This window comes from Triticum dicoccoides, chromosome 7A (assembly GCF_002162155.2).
Source record: "Triticum dicoccoides isolate Atlit2015 ecotype Zavitan chromosome 7A, WEW_v2.0, whole genome shotgun sequence".
Lineage (NCBI taxonomy): Eukaryota > Viridiplantae > Streptophyta > Magnoliopsida > Poales > Poaceae > Triticum > Triticum dicoccoides.
Window position 1 is genome coordinate 595,964,161 of NC_041392.1, and position 16,619 is coordinate 595,980,779.

Below are 16,619 nucleotides of genomic sequence, written 5' to 3' on the forward strand. Positions count from 1 at the left end.
TTGGGCCATGATTGTGCCAAATAACTCACTGGACTTAGCAGGCCGAAATTGTGGCCCATTTACGATGCGGATCTTTGACAGGCCGAAATTTGGACGGGCCGTAAATGCGCCGACCTAATACACGGGCCTTTAACAGGCTGGAACTTCGGTCGGGCTAGATTGTCGTCATTTTTATATGGGCCGTTAATGGGACCGATATGACGTTGGGCCACATATGGCCCATGGTTTATGTCCGGCGTTAACAGGTCGAAAATGACAACAGGCCGAAAGTGGCCCAAAGCTATAGTGGGCCTCTAACAGGCCGAATGTCGGACATGGCCGAATATGACCCAAATCCTTCATGGTCGTTTATGGGCCGAAAGTTTTGATGGCCTGTAAATGGGCCCAAATGAAGCCGGACCTTTAACAGGATGGAAATACATCAGGTCGTAATTCGGCCCAATTACTTAGCGGACTGTTAACAGGCCAGAAGTGACCATGGGCCACGTTGATGACAAGTTTAGGACAGGCCGTTGACGGGCCGACTTGACAGAGAATGTTGGGCCTTTAGCTGGGCCAACCCATTATGGTCTGTAGAATCTTGTGGGCCTTTAGCTGGGCCGGCCCATTGTGGTCCACAAAATCTTGTGGGCCTTTAGCTGGGCCGACCCATTATGGTTAGCAAAATCGTGTGGGCCTTTAGCTGGGCCATCCCATTATGGTCCGCTAAATTTTGTGGGCCTTTAGCTGGGCCGGCCAATTATGGTCCGCTAAATCTTATGGGCCTTCGGTTGGGCCGGCCCATTTAAACTTTGTGGGCCACTTTTGGGCCGGTCCACATGTCAACATATCATAGGCCCATCTCGACCGTTGGATGAGTGACACCTGTGCCAACGCGGAGCTGGCGCGTGGATTCGTCAGCCAATGAGAATTTTACATGTGGAAAATCGGCATTGGTTGTGGCTGTTAACGGGTTATCGGATCCAAAATCCGACCTGATAGCTTAACGGCGTTCCGTTACGGTGGATGCCATGTGTCGGTCACCCTTGACGACAGCACTTCTGTGACACGCGATTTATCGTCATGGAAGTGGACACTTCCGTGATGATAATTTTGGCAATGTCATGGAACACTTGTACAACATCACATGTATGACTATCTTGATTCTATCATAAATTTGTCATGGATGTACATGCATGACAGAAAACACGACCTACTGTGACAAACACGTATCATCACGGAAGTGTATTTTTTTTGTAGTGGTGGCTTGGTGTGCTAGGGAATACATATGGAGTGGAGGTAATTAATCTAGCAAACCATAGGATACATTCACACATGCATAATTGACTTGGGATGATTCCAGAGGAAGCAAAACTAGCTTTCTCTAATTCACGATGACAACTTACATCAAATGCACGTGAATTCGAGGAAGTCACTTCTTCCATCCAAGCATGAGCTTCATGAATGGAACACGAAGGCATTGCTTACAAAGTTTCCAACACTAGCTTAATGTTCAACATGAATCATGGAGGAGATAAAATGCTGCTGATGGGCTCAACAGCAACTCATCAGAATTTCCATATCACTGGAATTCCACCATTATGTGAACAAGGCGATAGCATTGGTCAGACCAAAGGATGTAATGGTGTATGCTCGAGGGATCAATCACGAGTAAGACAGCATTACAAACATCGTTGGTTCTGATTTGATTTGATGATAGCCCATACTCAAATCAAAGATTGGGTAAGACAATAGGTCCAACAACTGATCATGAGGACTAATTGATGAAGATATCATCTTTCTTCAACACACACACAGAAGATATCCCTTAGAGATGAACTAAGTTAAGCAAAGCTTTTACCTTCCAACTCTCCAAGTTGTTGTCTAGCTCAACCAACTAGCTCAGGGATATCCCACACCGATTCTTGGAGAAGGGGTGATTTATAAGAAAACCAACTTGATCACGAACCCAACATAGCGATCAGGTGACAACCAGGTAATACTTCCAAGAAGATCTTCAGAAAATCATTAACCACCGATATGTCACTAAGCTCGAGAACAATCTTGCTTCTTTGGTAAGACGATATGATCAAATAAGCAAGGGTTGGCACTATCCTAACTCATTAATCGAAAAGTGCACCGGAAGTAAGGACTAGGTAGCACAATCTATCTTAGAATGATGACTCAATAACCAACACTCTAAGAATGAGAATATTGTCCATTTACTACCAAGCAACTAGTTGCTAGGAGTATTGATTTCACACATCACAGTTCACTTGTCGGTATTCCGGTTGCAACAACACAGAACCGAGGAGCGAATGACGATGGCGAGAAGTATCACTGCATCAAGAATTCATATGAGTTGGTGCAATTATCATGACATTCTTGACATAAGACTGTAATACTCCAGGTAGAACAGAACAGAAGCTAGATTGGCATTCTTATCTGTGGAATACAACTACTTTGACCCAATCCAGGGAATGGATAAGGTACTGGAGTTTGTTTCTCCTAGTCATTCCGGAATAGAATGGCTTGACGGACCATGAGAATAATGCGCTCCGGGAAACATGAATGCACACATAAACTTGACTATCCACTGATAGACAAGGATCGGAATACAACTACAAAAGAACAACTCAGAGGAACATATGGTTTTGTGAGTTGTGGATGCATAGATTAGCATGTCGAACGAGTTCAACATATTTCTTCCGAATAACCCATGCAAAAAGATAGAACTGGCAGAGTCACAATGTAGAATGGAGAACTCATCGAGAGCACTCTTGTTGTGATCTTTTGGTTCAAAGAACTTCTGCCATAAGAAGTTCATGGTATTTGGAAGAAGGAAATACCACGGACCTCGAGGATTATCACAAGGTTACTAATATCCTAAAGGTATGAGCAACACTCTCAACACGAGGTAAGTAGAGTGAATCTTGGGTTCAAGAACCCAGGAAAAGGATACCTACTAACTAATAACATCATGAGATGCTTCTGAGAATGGTGGCCAGAATCATCACACTGGGGATACAAAGCATTGCTAGATTACTAGGTGACTCCCTAAGACACCTAGGTTCATAATAATAGCTCCAACATATATGTCGAGGCAATAGAGTACCTCAACTCATTGATTAGTGTGGTTGAACTGGCCCAAAGGGACATCGGGAATGGAAAGAAGGGATTTGCAAATGCATCAGACTACTTAGAAACCTGGGATGACTCAGACAGCATAACGGCTGTAAATGCTCAAAAAGATTTGAGACATCCTACAAAATGGTGGCATAACCACCCAGAATCACAATATCAAGGTTCCGAGATCAACTGTCAACATACTAAAGTAGTAGAAACTGAACTGAGGCTTGGAACCAATAATACTATAAGAGTCTATGGATTAGTAACACATGAACCTGATAGAAAGAAGAGAAACCTAGTTCTTAATCCCCGTACAAGAGAAGAGGATGACTTGGATCAAAAGGGCGTAAGGTAAAGGAGTAAAAAGAGCCTTACGTTCCCATCCACAATCAATTCCCTTACATAACTAAAGAATTTCTAGACTCAACTTTGACCGGTTTGGCTTGGTAATCCTACAGGCAGTCAGGCTCTGATACCAACGCTGTCAGGACCTCGATTCTAAGTCACACTGATCTAGCCTGTAACACCTCATATCACTTTGCGGCCTCATGCACGGTATTCCCACGGGTGTCGCCTTACCATAGCCTAGGACCATTTGCGCCTTTTGGCTCACGTATATGATAGCATCGCTAGCATTCATATGACAAAGAACCCAGGCCGACATGACTAGTCGTGAACCCAAAGTGGCACTAACTTACGGGGACAAGCATACATGAATCAACCTCGAGCATGTAGGTCAACAGCGTATGAACCCGGGCTGTAGCAGTTGGGCTAATAGGACTCCGGGAACCCGGGCTGTAACAGGCTAATAGATTTTCTGGATGTCTCCGCATGACATTTCCTCGAAGGACAGACACAGTAACAAAGTGAATCACATGCCGGCCAGTCTAAGTGTTCTGGAGTAGTAGTGCTGAGCTAGCAGGAATCCGGTAAACTGGGCTGTAGCAGAGCACCATGGCTTAGTGGAAGCACTAGACTACATTTCCCCATAAGAGAGGCTACCAAGGATAAACAACTAGGTTGTCAAATCCCACACATACCAAGCATTTCAATCATACACACAATATGCCCGATATGTGTAAATACAACATGGCATCACAACAAAACTCTACAACTCAAAGTATTTATCATTAGGCTTCGAGGAGCCAAGTATTACAAACATGGGTCTCATGACCCAACATACAGAGCATACAAGCAACAAGCACAAGCGGAAGCTTAACTTGTCTGAGTACAGACAACTATAAAAAGAAAAAGGTTGAGAAGCCTGACTGTCTACAAGACCCTGCCGAGGGCACCAGATCGTAGCTGAGGTAACAAGCTAAACGTCGACGTCCACGCAGAACTACTAGCGAGACTGAAGTCTCTCTGCAAAAACATAAATTAAGCAAACGTGAGTACAAATGTACCCAACAAGACTTACATCACAACTAGCTACATATGCATCGGTATCAACAAAACGGATGGTGGGGTTTAACTACAGCAAGCCATCTTTGACTCAGTGGCTGACCTGAACTACTACTACAAGTAACTCTTTTGAGGTGGCACACATGAGTCCACATATTCACCAATCAATACACCACTATGGATCCGCTCCCGTCTCCCTTCGAGAACGCCATCCATAGCACTCACGCTTATCTTGCGCATTTTAGAGTATCCACTTTCACTTGTCTATGAACTGTACAGGCAACCAAGAAGTCCTTTACCGCGGACACGGCTATTTGAATAGATCATTTATAACCCTACAGGGGTGTACTTATTCACACACGCTCTCGCCACTTACCACCATGTACACGTCGTGTATCTCGGCAACCTTCAAGTGGAAGCCTGGCGAGGGAGTCGGCCACGACCTGACTAACCACACAAGTCTCTAGTCCAGGTTTATTGCCTATTTGGGTTCCATCCGCGAGGAGATCCGGCTGGAGTTTCACTCACAACCCCAAACGATGTGTGCAGGGTTCCCGAGACACCAAACGGGCGCCCGGTACACCATACCACGGTGTATCTACTGCATCATAGCCCACCCCTAGGGTCAGCGCTACGCACGGCCTCCAACACATAGCCTACAAACACTAGAAACTAGTTGCAACTCCTGGACAGAGGACAAGGGCGGTTAATAAGTCGAGAGGGTCGATTAAGGATCCCAATGAGTGGTAGTAGCTGTTCATGGATCACAAACACAAAACTCAGTTCCTGAGGACGGTTTCAATGAGATAACCCACCATGTACTCCTACATGGCCTCTCAGCGCTACCTTTACCAAATCGTGTTCACACACTTAGCTCACACACAATAGGACATGTTCATCACCATTCCAATTCATCCCCGATGAATCAGACCTGACTCAACTCTAAGCAGTAGCAGGCATGACAAACAAGATGAATGAGTAGGCACATCAGGGCTCAAACAACTCCTACTCATGCTAGAGGGTTTCATCTATTTACTGTGGCAATGACAGGTCATGCAGAGGAAAAGGGGTTCAACTACCGCAGCATGTAACAGATGAATCGTTGTTGTCCTAATGCAGTAAAAGAGAGCAGGAGTGAGAGAGTGGGATTGTATCGGAATGAACAAGGGGGTTTTGCTTGCCTGATGGAGTGGTAGTAGGATACTGCCCTTCAGTCGGATATTCGTGGGTATCCTCGGAGGCAGAACATACCACGAGAGACACATCGGAACACAATCATCACATGGCAATATGCAACAATATGATGCATGCTATGACATGGCAATATGGGTGTGTTTTGGCTAATGCATTCTAAAATAGGTTGGTTTGAGTCCATTTGAATCAAAGATTCAAATGAAAGCCCATGATATGAAGTCATATTAATGCATTAGCTTGTTTCACTTAAACAGCAAGGTTAAAGTGTTCTGACATGCATGCAACCATTACAGATGGAAAGATTGGTTTTTTCTGATCAATTTTCATATATAAATATTTGCATTTGGAGTTACACATCAATTTCTATGAATTTTTGAAGTTCATAACATTTTCTGGAATTTCGTGTATAAGAATAAATCCAGTAAATGATTTATTGCATCAGCATTGCGTCAGGGTGATGTCAATAGTCAACGGGGACGGTCCAGGTCAAACCTGACAAGTGGGTCCCGCGTGTGAGTGTCATTAGACTAACTAATTTTAGTTAGTCCTAATCCTAGGTTAATTAGCAAGAGAGGGCCCGCGTGTCAGTGGCTCATCTAATTAGCTAAGTTAATTAACACTAACTAAACCTAACACTAATTAAACAGGAGCCTAGGCCCACACGTCAGGGGAGGTCAAACCCCTAGTCTGCAGGGTCAAACCCGCCGGTGACTCGACGCCGACGAGGCCAGACGCAGCGGAGGTGCTCGGAATTGCTCCTCCAGCGACCAAATCAACGGCGGAGCCCATCTAAGAGTAGTTGGAGCTCGCGCGCATCGAGTGGTGGTAGTGGGAGGTGCTGGGTTGGCCGGAAACAATGGCAACAACCACTTGGGCGGTGGCCGGAGTTCGGCCGTTGCTCAAAATGGTGTTACAGGCTACACCAGGAGCAACGGGTCACCGTGCTCGACTCGTGGGGATGTACTGAGTGTAGTGGTGAGCTCGGGTGCAAGCTTGCTCAGCCGTGGCCACGGTGGCGACATGGCCAGCGGCGAGGAGCTATCGGCTCCGATGACCATGGTGGTTAGAAGGCGTGGACGAGCACAGGGAGAGAGGGGAAAAGGGCATGGGCTCACGGCGATTCCGGAAGAGGCAACGGTGAGGCTGGGGAGGGGCTGGAGCTCGCGAATCCCCGGTGAGATCGCCGGCGGCCAGAGGTTGAAGACGAGGTTGGGAACGTCATTGTAGGTCTTCCGGCGGGGCGTGTCTTAGTGGGGAGGAGGAGGGGGTCGCGGCAGAGCTTCTGAGCGCATCAGCTAGGCGTGGGGTCGCCGGTGGCCGCAGTGGTGGTCGTCGGCGCTCTCGGGTGCTCGTGGTCGATCGCGGGAGAGAGAGAGAGAGAGAAGAGGAGGAGGAGGGGTCCAGAGTAAGAGGGGGGGTCTAGGGGGCTGCGTGGCACTCGGGGACGACTCCAGCAGCGGCAAGCAGGCAGGAGGTGGTCGTGCGCGTGCCGGCATGCGGTGGCCACGCGCCTCGGTCCTTATGGCAGAGGAAGGAGAACACACGGGATCCCCTAGTGGGCTGGGCCGCCAACTGGGCCGGCCAGGTGGGCTTTGGTGGGTCTCTACTCTTTTCCTTTTTCTTTCTCTTTTCTAATTCTGACATTCGTTTCTGGACTTAATAAAAATGGCTAGGCACTTTCAAAAATCATGCAACTAATTAAGGTCACTGTTTGGAATATTTCCAACAGTAAACATTTCAGTTTGTGATTATTTGGACATTTAAAACATTTTATAACATTTAAATGCCCAAATGCAAATAGAGTATGATTTAATTCAGAGCCCAAATATGTCATGGAAAAATGTCCATCACCTCTGGTTACTGTTTCCTGCATTTTCCAAAAATGATGAACATTTTTGAAAGCTATTTGGATTTACTGAAAATATTTTAGTTGAACCTAGTGAATTCCTTTGATGCTAGGGTTTAGGCAATCCCCATTTCAAGTTTCTTTCAAACTTAACCATGATGCACACATGAAGCTAGCCTAGTGCAATGCCAGAAGCTAGGGATGTGACAAATGGATTTTTCCAAAACTTGGTGGAGAGAGTTGATATAGATAGGACAATACTTAGGAATATTTTCAGCCATAATGGAGCAAGATAAAATATACTTGCTTCACAAACTGAAAATTTGGACAGAATCAAAGAATTGCTCCTATGCTCACATAGTTCAATGGAATGAACTAAGTTTGGGTGGAGGCTAATGATTTGAGATAATTGAGAATATGGAAAAGTTTTATCCCATTTGGAAACTCTATGAAGGTACTTCCTTCACAAGCATGCCATCTGGTCAGAAACTTTGAAAAATTGCACAGTGAGCTAGGATGACTGGATTGAGCTCATATTTGGTATCCATGGGTGATTTATCAAGGTTAATCACCCTGCCAAATTGCAGCTCAATTGGAATTAGGAATAAAGCATTTCCTTTGCAAAAATTTCAAAGAGGGCAGAAACTTGCATTGGATCATGTGCTCAAATTATGGTCTTTGCAGCATGGGTTTGGATGGAAATGGTGAAGATATAGCAATTACAAACTCCACAAATTCTTTGGGAATTTTCCTTTCTATAAAAATGGTAGCTCCTCTGGAAAATGGCAGAAATGCAATATTGGCTTAAAATAGGAAAATGCAATTTTCCTTATTTAATTATGGCCAATATCTTTGCCTTTGGATAAATATCAACTCCACCAATTATCATGAATTTAGGAGATGGCTAGCTATGCCTTTGGATTTTATTCCTCAAAAAGGCAAGAAAAGGAATAAATCATAATTCAAAAATATTGCATAAGACATAGCAATATTTTTGCATATCCAAGGATTAGAAGGATAGGAGGGTCTCTGGGAACAGATGGGATGATCAACAGATCAAGGAAAATGATGGCTCCTTTGTAATCACAACGGCCACATTCAAATTCCAAAATTTTGGAATTAGGGTTTGAGAGGATTTGAGATGATTCAAAAGAGATCTTGCCCACTAACAAAGACATGAGCAAGCTTTTGAAAGGTTGGAAATGACAAGAATTCTCAGAGTCATCCAACAAACTCAGGAGAAAGATTTTGAAAATGAGTTCCATGAAGGAATAACAGCTCAAAAATTGATAACCCAATTTTGGGGCTCTTACAAACCTTCCCCCCTTAAAAAGAATCTCGTCCTCGAGATTCCTAGGGTTACAGCACAATTGCAAAGAGAACTACTCCAGGGAAAACCTCAGGGTAAATTTTAACCCTTTGGTCGGATCCGAACAAGTTGGGGCACCGATAATTGGTGCACCTAGGGAGAGATATGGGCAAACATGGTTATATCCACGACTAGGGGAATTCGAGATCAAACTCTCGAAAAATTTGCTAGATGCACCCCAGTGAACAGTGGATTCACCTGCTGACACGTGGGTCCAGGGCCCACTAGCAGCCTCCTTCTTCTACCTCTGTCCAACTGCTTCTTCTGTGCTGCTGCTTAGCGTGCGGCTTGGCGCAACACGCATCTAGCTCCTAGTGTGATGAGGACCCTAGTGCCGTAGTGCGTGGCGTGCACGACACCGGTGCATGGAGCACTCACATCGTGGGCCAGCACCTTGTCGGCACTTCTGGCGGATTCACCTCCTGGACGCCGGTGATCGGGCGACGGGCGGTTCTCCTGGACCTCGCTCACCGTACATCGGGGTTGGGCTATAAAAGACGGCAGCGCGGCTCTCCTCCAATGCACCAACACAATGCCGCTCTATTACCTCTTCGTTTTGGGGTGAGATCAAGCCGAGCTCCTTCGGTGAGGAGGGGTTCTTGGCGGTGCTACGGTTGTTCCTCACGGCACTGCTGGGTACGCTAATCGGCTCATCGATCCTCCTGCTGATACTCATCAGGAATGATTGGCCTCGGGACAACGCGTGACTAGGTACGGTGGCTCGAGATGCGGGAGAAGACGATGCACTGCGTGGTCCTCTGCCACACTTGATCCTCCATCGCTTTGTGCTGGCGGAGTAATCGCGTGCTGCGGTGGAACGGCGGTGGCGACTCGGCTGCATCACGCAAGGCCGTGACGGTGGGGTAGTGAGGTTCAGATGTGGGTGAGGTGGCTGCGCCAGCTCAGGATTCAGACTAGGGCACGGGAAAAATTTCGCGGATAGCTCCACGAAATGTAGGTGTCGAGGTAGAATCGAAGTTGAAATCTGTATCGGGGTAGATGTACTGGATCGAGTGAAATAAAATTGCCAGTGTTCCTTCAGAAGTGAAATCGGGAAAAAGAATTAGAGACGAGGAACTGCCAGACGGAAATGCCTCAGTGAGGCTCTAGGTTTAGATATCCGGCACACGAGGTATGCACAGATAGAGATGGATACGTGACTTTGCATTCCCCCGAGTACTGCCCGAACATACTCGTGGGTGAACCGGGTATGCATGCAGTATGCAATACAAACAAACTAACAAACATACCGATGCAACAAACATGCAATGCAAACACAGTAGAAAATCATTCTAAGGTGTTTTAATGCTAGTGGGTATATGTAATCCTGGCATACATATACCTACACAAGCGCGCATTTTAATAGAGACTCGGGACGAGCCAATGTTGTTTTTAGTGTATGTGTCATACTGATTAAAATCTTGTTAGCAACACATTGGCAACCCTATCAAACATCTCTGCTTGACAGAGAGACAAACAAAAACAAGCACGAAAACAAACATAGAACACATCATACATATTACAACAATGCAAGCATACAACAAATCACGAATGCTCTACGCGCTAAACGAAACTACTCACTCTGGGATACATAGTTCTATCCTCCTATCGAGGATGAACAGACTGACTGACCTACTCGCAGATTCATCTCACTGCGCGGCTGAGGTCATGCAGAGGACTGGCCTTGCTGGGGCTCTCCGCGAGGACAAAGACTAAGCCAATCTCCACCTTCATCGTCCGACAGCACTATGGGTTGGGCTTCTACTGCTGGAGGTGTGGCTGAAATTGATCCAAGCAAATGCTGCTGGTGGATCCGAAAAAGAGCCTTGTCGAGGGTGACGATGTTTGGCCTGGGCCACAATACAGGCTGAGAGGGTAGCACTGGTTCGGATGGCATGGGGTGAATGGCTTGAGATGTGAATTTACGAGCCTCACGATAAGCTTCCTTGACCACTCGTAACTCATCATTGTCCAGGGTTCTAAATTCGGCAAGCATCTTTGAAATCATCATCCCCTGGGCAGTGATATATTGCACCAAGAGAGCGATTGCGGGGTCATCTCCTTGGATAGCGGGAGAAGGCTGCATTCCTGCTTCTGCCACAATGGGGAAAAAGCAGAACTCCCGCCTCGTTGGCACATGCGGGAACTTGGTTCAGAGGTATAGGATGGCCTCCACAGCAGCGGTCTGAATGGCTAAATCAGTGGTAGGCATGGATCTACCCTGAAAAACCAACGGCTGGCCATCTACTGCAGGGCCTAGGCCGATGTGCACTCTTGCAACAAAGCGATGAAGGTGAGGGACGGGTGTCGACTGGAACACCAGGTAATCTGGGCTAGCATTGCAGCCAAAGGCTTTAGTGAGCATCTCGGTAAGAAGGGGTGGAAAGCCAGGGTGGTTGACGACAAAGGTGCGGGTGTGAAACTTGGGAACTTTGAAGCTGCTAGTCATGGCTGGGGAGCTACTAGCTAGGCTTCTCTGCAGGGACATGGGTGAACGAGGGGAGCGCGAAACGTCTAGCGGAAAAGGGGGATTTTATAGGTAGCTATGCGGGACATGCCCGCATGGCGTGGCCCCTTTCCCTTAATGGTGAAGGGAAGGCGATGCGGCCGACCAAAAAGGATAGGGTTGCTATTCATTCCACGGATAACTAGGCGGGGACAGCGGGGTGAGGACGTGTCGGTCCCGACTGCACCACCTGTTGATTAATAGTGGCCATGCCGGATGCCAGGGATGGGTCAAATCCCTTAGGGTCATTACGGTTTAATGGTAACGGTGATCTAATGCTATGATAACCTATGCCAGCCTGGCTGCTCTGATACCATCTCCTGTGGCACCCCGATCCGCATGGAGCAGGGAGGCTTCGCACGTCAGCCCAGGATTACGCCAGACGCACGACAGGTCCATGATACAGCATTCTAGGTACAAGAACATTCATCAACTACATGTGTATAAGATTACATCATTGATGAATACAATTATCTAGCATAGCCCTAAGGCTATTAAATGGTAGCGTAAGTCTATTTAAATGGCGGCGGAAGTCTTGGTTTGGCAGCATCTCACTTAGGCTAGGCTCCACAACTCACGGGACTGGCAAGATTACAGCCTAGCACGACGGAACAAGCGAACAAGTTGGGTACGACCTACAGAACTGGCATGACACGCCAGGTCGGTACATTGAATGTACTTGCAAGACAACCAAATACATAACATCCAAAGAAACAGATGACAAAGCAAGAACCAAGCATATGCAACAGTCTACTTTAACACAACTTCTAAGCATGGCAATGATATTAACTAGAATCATAAATCAAACTAAGCATCAACATCATAGCATCTACTAGCATGGCATATCAAATTTACTCCTACCATATCAATAGCAAAGCATAACATATCAAAATATGGATGGCATCATGAAACTATGCTTAAAATAAACTACCAGTTACCTCCCGTGAAGGCATGACGTATTAACCTTATGCAACACCACTTACTCTGCCACGGCTCCTCGGAGCACACGCATGACTTACCAAGACCTCGTCTCGGGGTCATATCAACACCTCATCGTGACTTCTCACGATTATCTCATAGTCCAAGTCATCACATGATTTAGCACATTTTAATTATCACACAAGTTATTAGCAGGTTTATCCTCCATTTCAACCAAGATCCGATAGTGTGACCTACTACGAACTTTTGCCCATGACCAGGACGCGGCTATCAATAGATTGAATACACTCTCTGCAAAGGTAGCACACTTTACCCACACCACAGAACCTTGGCCTCGCACTCCCATACGTGCGGACCACGGTGTTCCGACAAAACCGAGCTACTGCCATGACACTCTCCCGGCCACTCCGACCAACACCCCTTGGGGTTCGGTCCTGGGTGGCCCCATGTCTACCAAAGACACCAACGGCCACCGTCGTGGCAAAACAGTCCCAAACGGGACAAGGTACCATAAAAACAAAAACGAGCACACAAGTTTATGTCCGCCTACCTGATCGGGGTAGCGCGTTCCCATAACCTTCCCTCACGGGAGGCCCCGGTGAGAGGCATGACAATAGACCCTGCCAGGACCTTCCCATAAGGTAAATGTGGTTGCACAGGAGAAAGCTCGACTTGGGTGGCACTATGATATCCCAGTGATGACGGGGGAGGTTTGTTATTAAGTAATATTATTAACTTCTCCATCATCAATCATCATGCGAGCATTATTAACAAGAATGCAATAACTAACATGCAACATACCGATGCAGTAACAAAACATCAAGCATTTCAAAAGAACAGTGATAGCATGCGAAACATGGCAATACCAAGTACTAGCAAACTTATTAGTGCAATAGAATTATCATAACATCGATACTACTAACATGAAACTAAACTGGGCAGAGGCATGATATTATTAGTAGCAACAGTAAACTAGCATGTCAACCTATTTCATGAACGCATAAGCATGCAAGACAGATAACAAAACATATAGCACGACTAAAATAATAGGAGACGGAACAGACAAGAAACTACTGCAACTAAACACACACACGAGGTGCAAGCAAAGTCAACATGCAAGTTCGGAGCTCAAGATAATTGGTTCGCTTGCCTGGGGTCGACAAATACTCCGGAAAAAGTGCGGAACGATCGCAGAAAGATTTGCCAGAAACAGTTGTCTCTCGGAGGGGGCCTGTTTACGTGCAAGGGCAAAGTGGTCATTTTCACTGTGTGAAAACATAATAAAAATGATACCAACAGAAAGAGTTCGACGAGACGAAGACGTGAGCGTTGGTTTCACCTCAATCGGAGTTACGGTTGTGGAGTTATAAAGTGATGAAAATTAGGGACTTTTTTGCAAAAAGAATATCCACAGACGGGTCCCTGAGTGGATAAGACAGAGGCGCAAAATTAGAAATACGCTTTATGTTTAAGAAAACGAATTCTGCGCTGAAACAGAGGGCAATACGCTTTCAATAAAAGAAAACATACTTTCAGCTGAAGCAGAGAGGAAATACGCTTTCGTTGGATGAAAGTGTGCACGGGCAGAAGCCGTGTCCACTTATCCACGTCAGCAGGGCGCTGGGCCACTAGCGCGTGGGGCCCAGGCGCAGGGGAAGGGGGTCGGGCGCTCGTCTTCTTCCTCCCTCTGTTCTTCGCGTGGAACAGAGGAGGACCAGGCGAGGCAGAGGCGAGCTTCAGGCGAGGGGGCCGGCCGACTCCGGTCGTCTCCGGCCGTGGCGCGGCCGCCGGCGAGCTAGGCGTGGCCCGCCGCATCCATTCAGAGGAAGGGCGGCTGCTGGGGAGGCGCGGGGAGGAGATCGCCACCGGAAAGGAGAGCGACCGCGGCGGCACTGGATCTTGGGGGCGGCGGCTTTAGGTACTCCGGTGACGAGGTGAGGGGCTGGGGAGGATAACCGGAGCATGGGAAAGATGTGGGTGCGGTCAGGGAGTGGAGGGGTGGCTCTGGTCGCTTCAATTTAGCAGGACCAAGGAAGCGTCCATGACGGCAATGGCGGGCGAGAAGAGGCTCGGAAGCTCAGGGGAGAGGCTTGGGAGGGGTTGAGGACCGCAATGAACCTCCAGGCGTGCTTAAATAGCCGCAGGGAGAGCTCTAGAGGGAGGGGTGAGGCGACACGCGGCGCGGCTACGTGTCCGAGCGCCGGCTCCACGCACATGCGGCCATGGGTCACGGGGAGCGGCGGGAAGGCGACGAGGGGGATGCGGACGAGTGCCAGGGGGTCACGGAGACGAGGGATGCTCGCGGACGAGAGGTAGAAGTGGACAAGAGGCGAGGAAACGACGGTGCACGGGCACGTACTGTGTTCGCCGATGGCGACGGCTCAACGAGGAAGCAAATGAAGGGGGAAACGGGTCAAGGCGCACGGCGAAGATGAGGCTGAGCTATGTGACATGATTGGACAAACCAGGACCGGCCGGAGCAAGGGTGCCGACGAGAACAGTGGCTAGACCACCGATTTGGCCTGCATTGCCCCGTGCTCACCACGCGCACTGGTGCAAACGGCGCACTCCGAGCGGCCAAATCATGTCTGGGAAATGGACCTTGCTACCCTTAGTTCAAAGGCGGTAACAACTTGGTCCAGGGGCAAAGAACGGATCTGCAGGCTGATCCAAAACATTGCTGCAACAAGGTGTTTGTGCTGCGGGGAGACAAGCACAGGAAGAGGAAAAGGCTGAGCTTTGGCATGGTGTGATCATACACTAAAATGATTACTTCTGGAAATTATTAGCTCATAAGGATGAATAAAAATGATAGTTGATGTACAATGCACCACCATGGACAGAATTAGAGATTAGGATGATGCACTCACATAGTTGATTGGATAGAGCTAGAATTATGCATGGCCCAATTATTTGATGATATTAATAGTACCAAAGAGTTTCATTCCATTTGGATGAACCAAAATAGCACTTGCTTCACAAAGCATCTCTCTGGACAGAATTTTGGAAAATTTGCACATGGAAAATTGGGTAATGGATTGAGCCAAAACTTGGTGGAGAGAGTTTATATAGATACTATAAGACTTAGGAATATTTTCATTCATAATGGAGAAAGATAAATTATACTTGCTTCACAAACTGAAAATTTGGACAGAATCAAAGAATTGCTCCTGTGCTCACATAGTTCAATGGAATGAACTGAATTTAGGTGGAGGCTAATTATTTGAGATACTTGAGAATATGGGAAAGTTTCATCCCATTCGGAAACCCTATGAAGGTACTTCCTTCACAAGCATGCCATCTGGTCAGAAACTTTGAAAAATTGCACAGGGAGCTAGGATTAATATATTGAGCTCATCTTTGGTATCCTCGGGTGATTTATCAAGATTAATCACCCTGCCAAATTTCAGCTCAATTGGAATTAGGAATAAAGCACTTCCTTTGCAAAAATTTCAGAGAGGGCAGAAACTTGCATTGGATCATGTGCTGAAATTATGATCTTTGGAGCATGGTTTTGGATGGAAATGGTGAAGATCTAGCAATTACAAACTCCACAAATTCTTTGGGAATTTTCCTTGCTATAAAAATGGTAGCTCCTTTAGAAAATGGCAGAAATGCAATATTGGCTTAAAATAGGAAAAGGCAAGTTTCTTTATTTAATTATGGCCAATATCTTTGCCAGAGCTTGGATTTGGCATAAATATCAACTACACCAATTCTCATGAATTTAGGAGATGGCTAGCTATGCCTTTGGATTTTATTCCTCAGAAAGGCAAGAAAAGGAATAAATCATAATTCAAAAATATTGCATAAGACTTAGCAATATTTTTGCATATCCAAGGATTAGAAGGATAGGAGCGTATCTGGGAACAAATGGGATGATCAACAGATCAAGGAAAATGATTGCTCCTTTGTAATCACAACGGCCACATTCAAATTCCAAAATTTTGCAATTAGGGTTTGAGAGGATTTGAGATGATTCAAAAGAGGTCTTGCCCACTGACAAAGACATGAGCAAGGTTTTGAAAAGGTTGGGAATGACAAGAATTCTGAGAGTCATCCAACAAACTCAGGAGAAAGATTTTGAAAATGAGTGCCAGGAAGGAATAACAACTCAAACATTGATAACCCAATTTTGGGGCTGTTACATGCATCTAGAGTATTAAGTTCACAAGAACGGAGTAACACATTAGGCAAGATGACATGATGTAGAGGGATAAACTCAAGCAATATGATATAAACTCCATTTTTTT

The 16,619-nt window shown here is 46.5% G+C and overlaps 1 long non-coding RNA gene across 1 annotated transcript; it reads right to left on the reverse strand.

Moving 5' to 3' along the window:
* Positions 1-12,941: 12,941 nt before the first annotated feature.
* On the reverse strand, positions 12,942-14,455 carry LOC119333427. The gene is made up of 3 exons (XR_005161195.1): positions 13,897-14,455; positions 13,706-13,788; positions 12,942-13,597 (listed from the first exon to the last, which is right to left on the reverse strand). It is a non-coding gene; the product is annotated as an uncharacterized LOC119333427 (long non-coding RNA).
* Between the last annotated feature and the right edge of the window lie 2,164 nt (positions 14,456-16,619).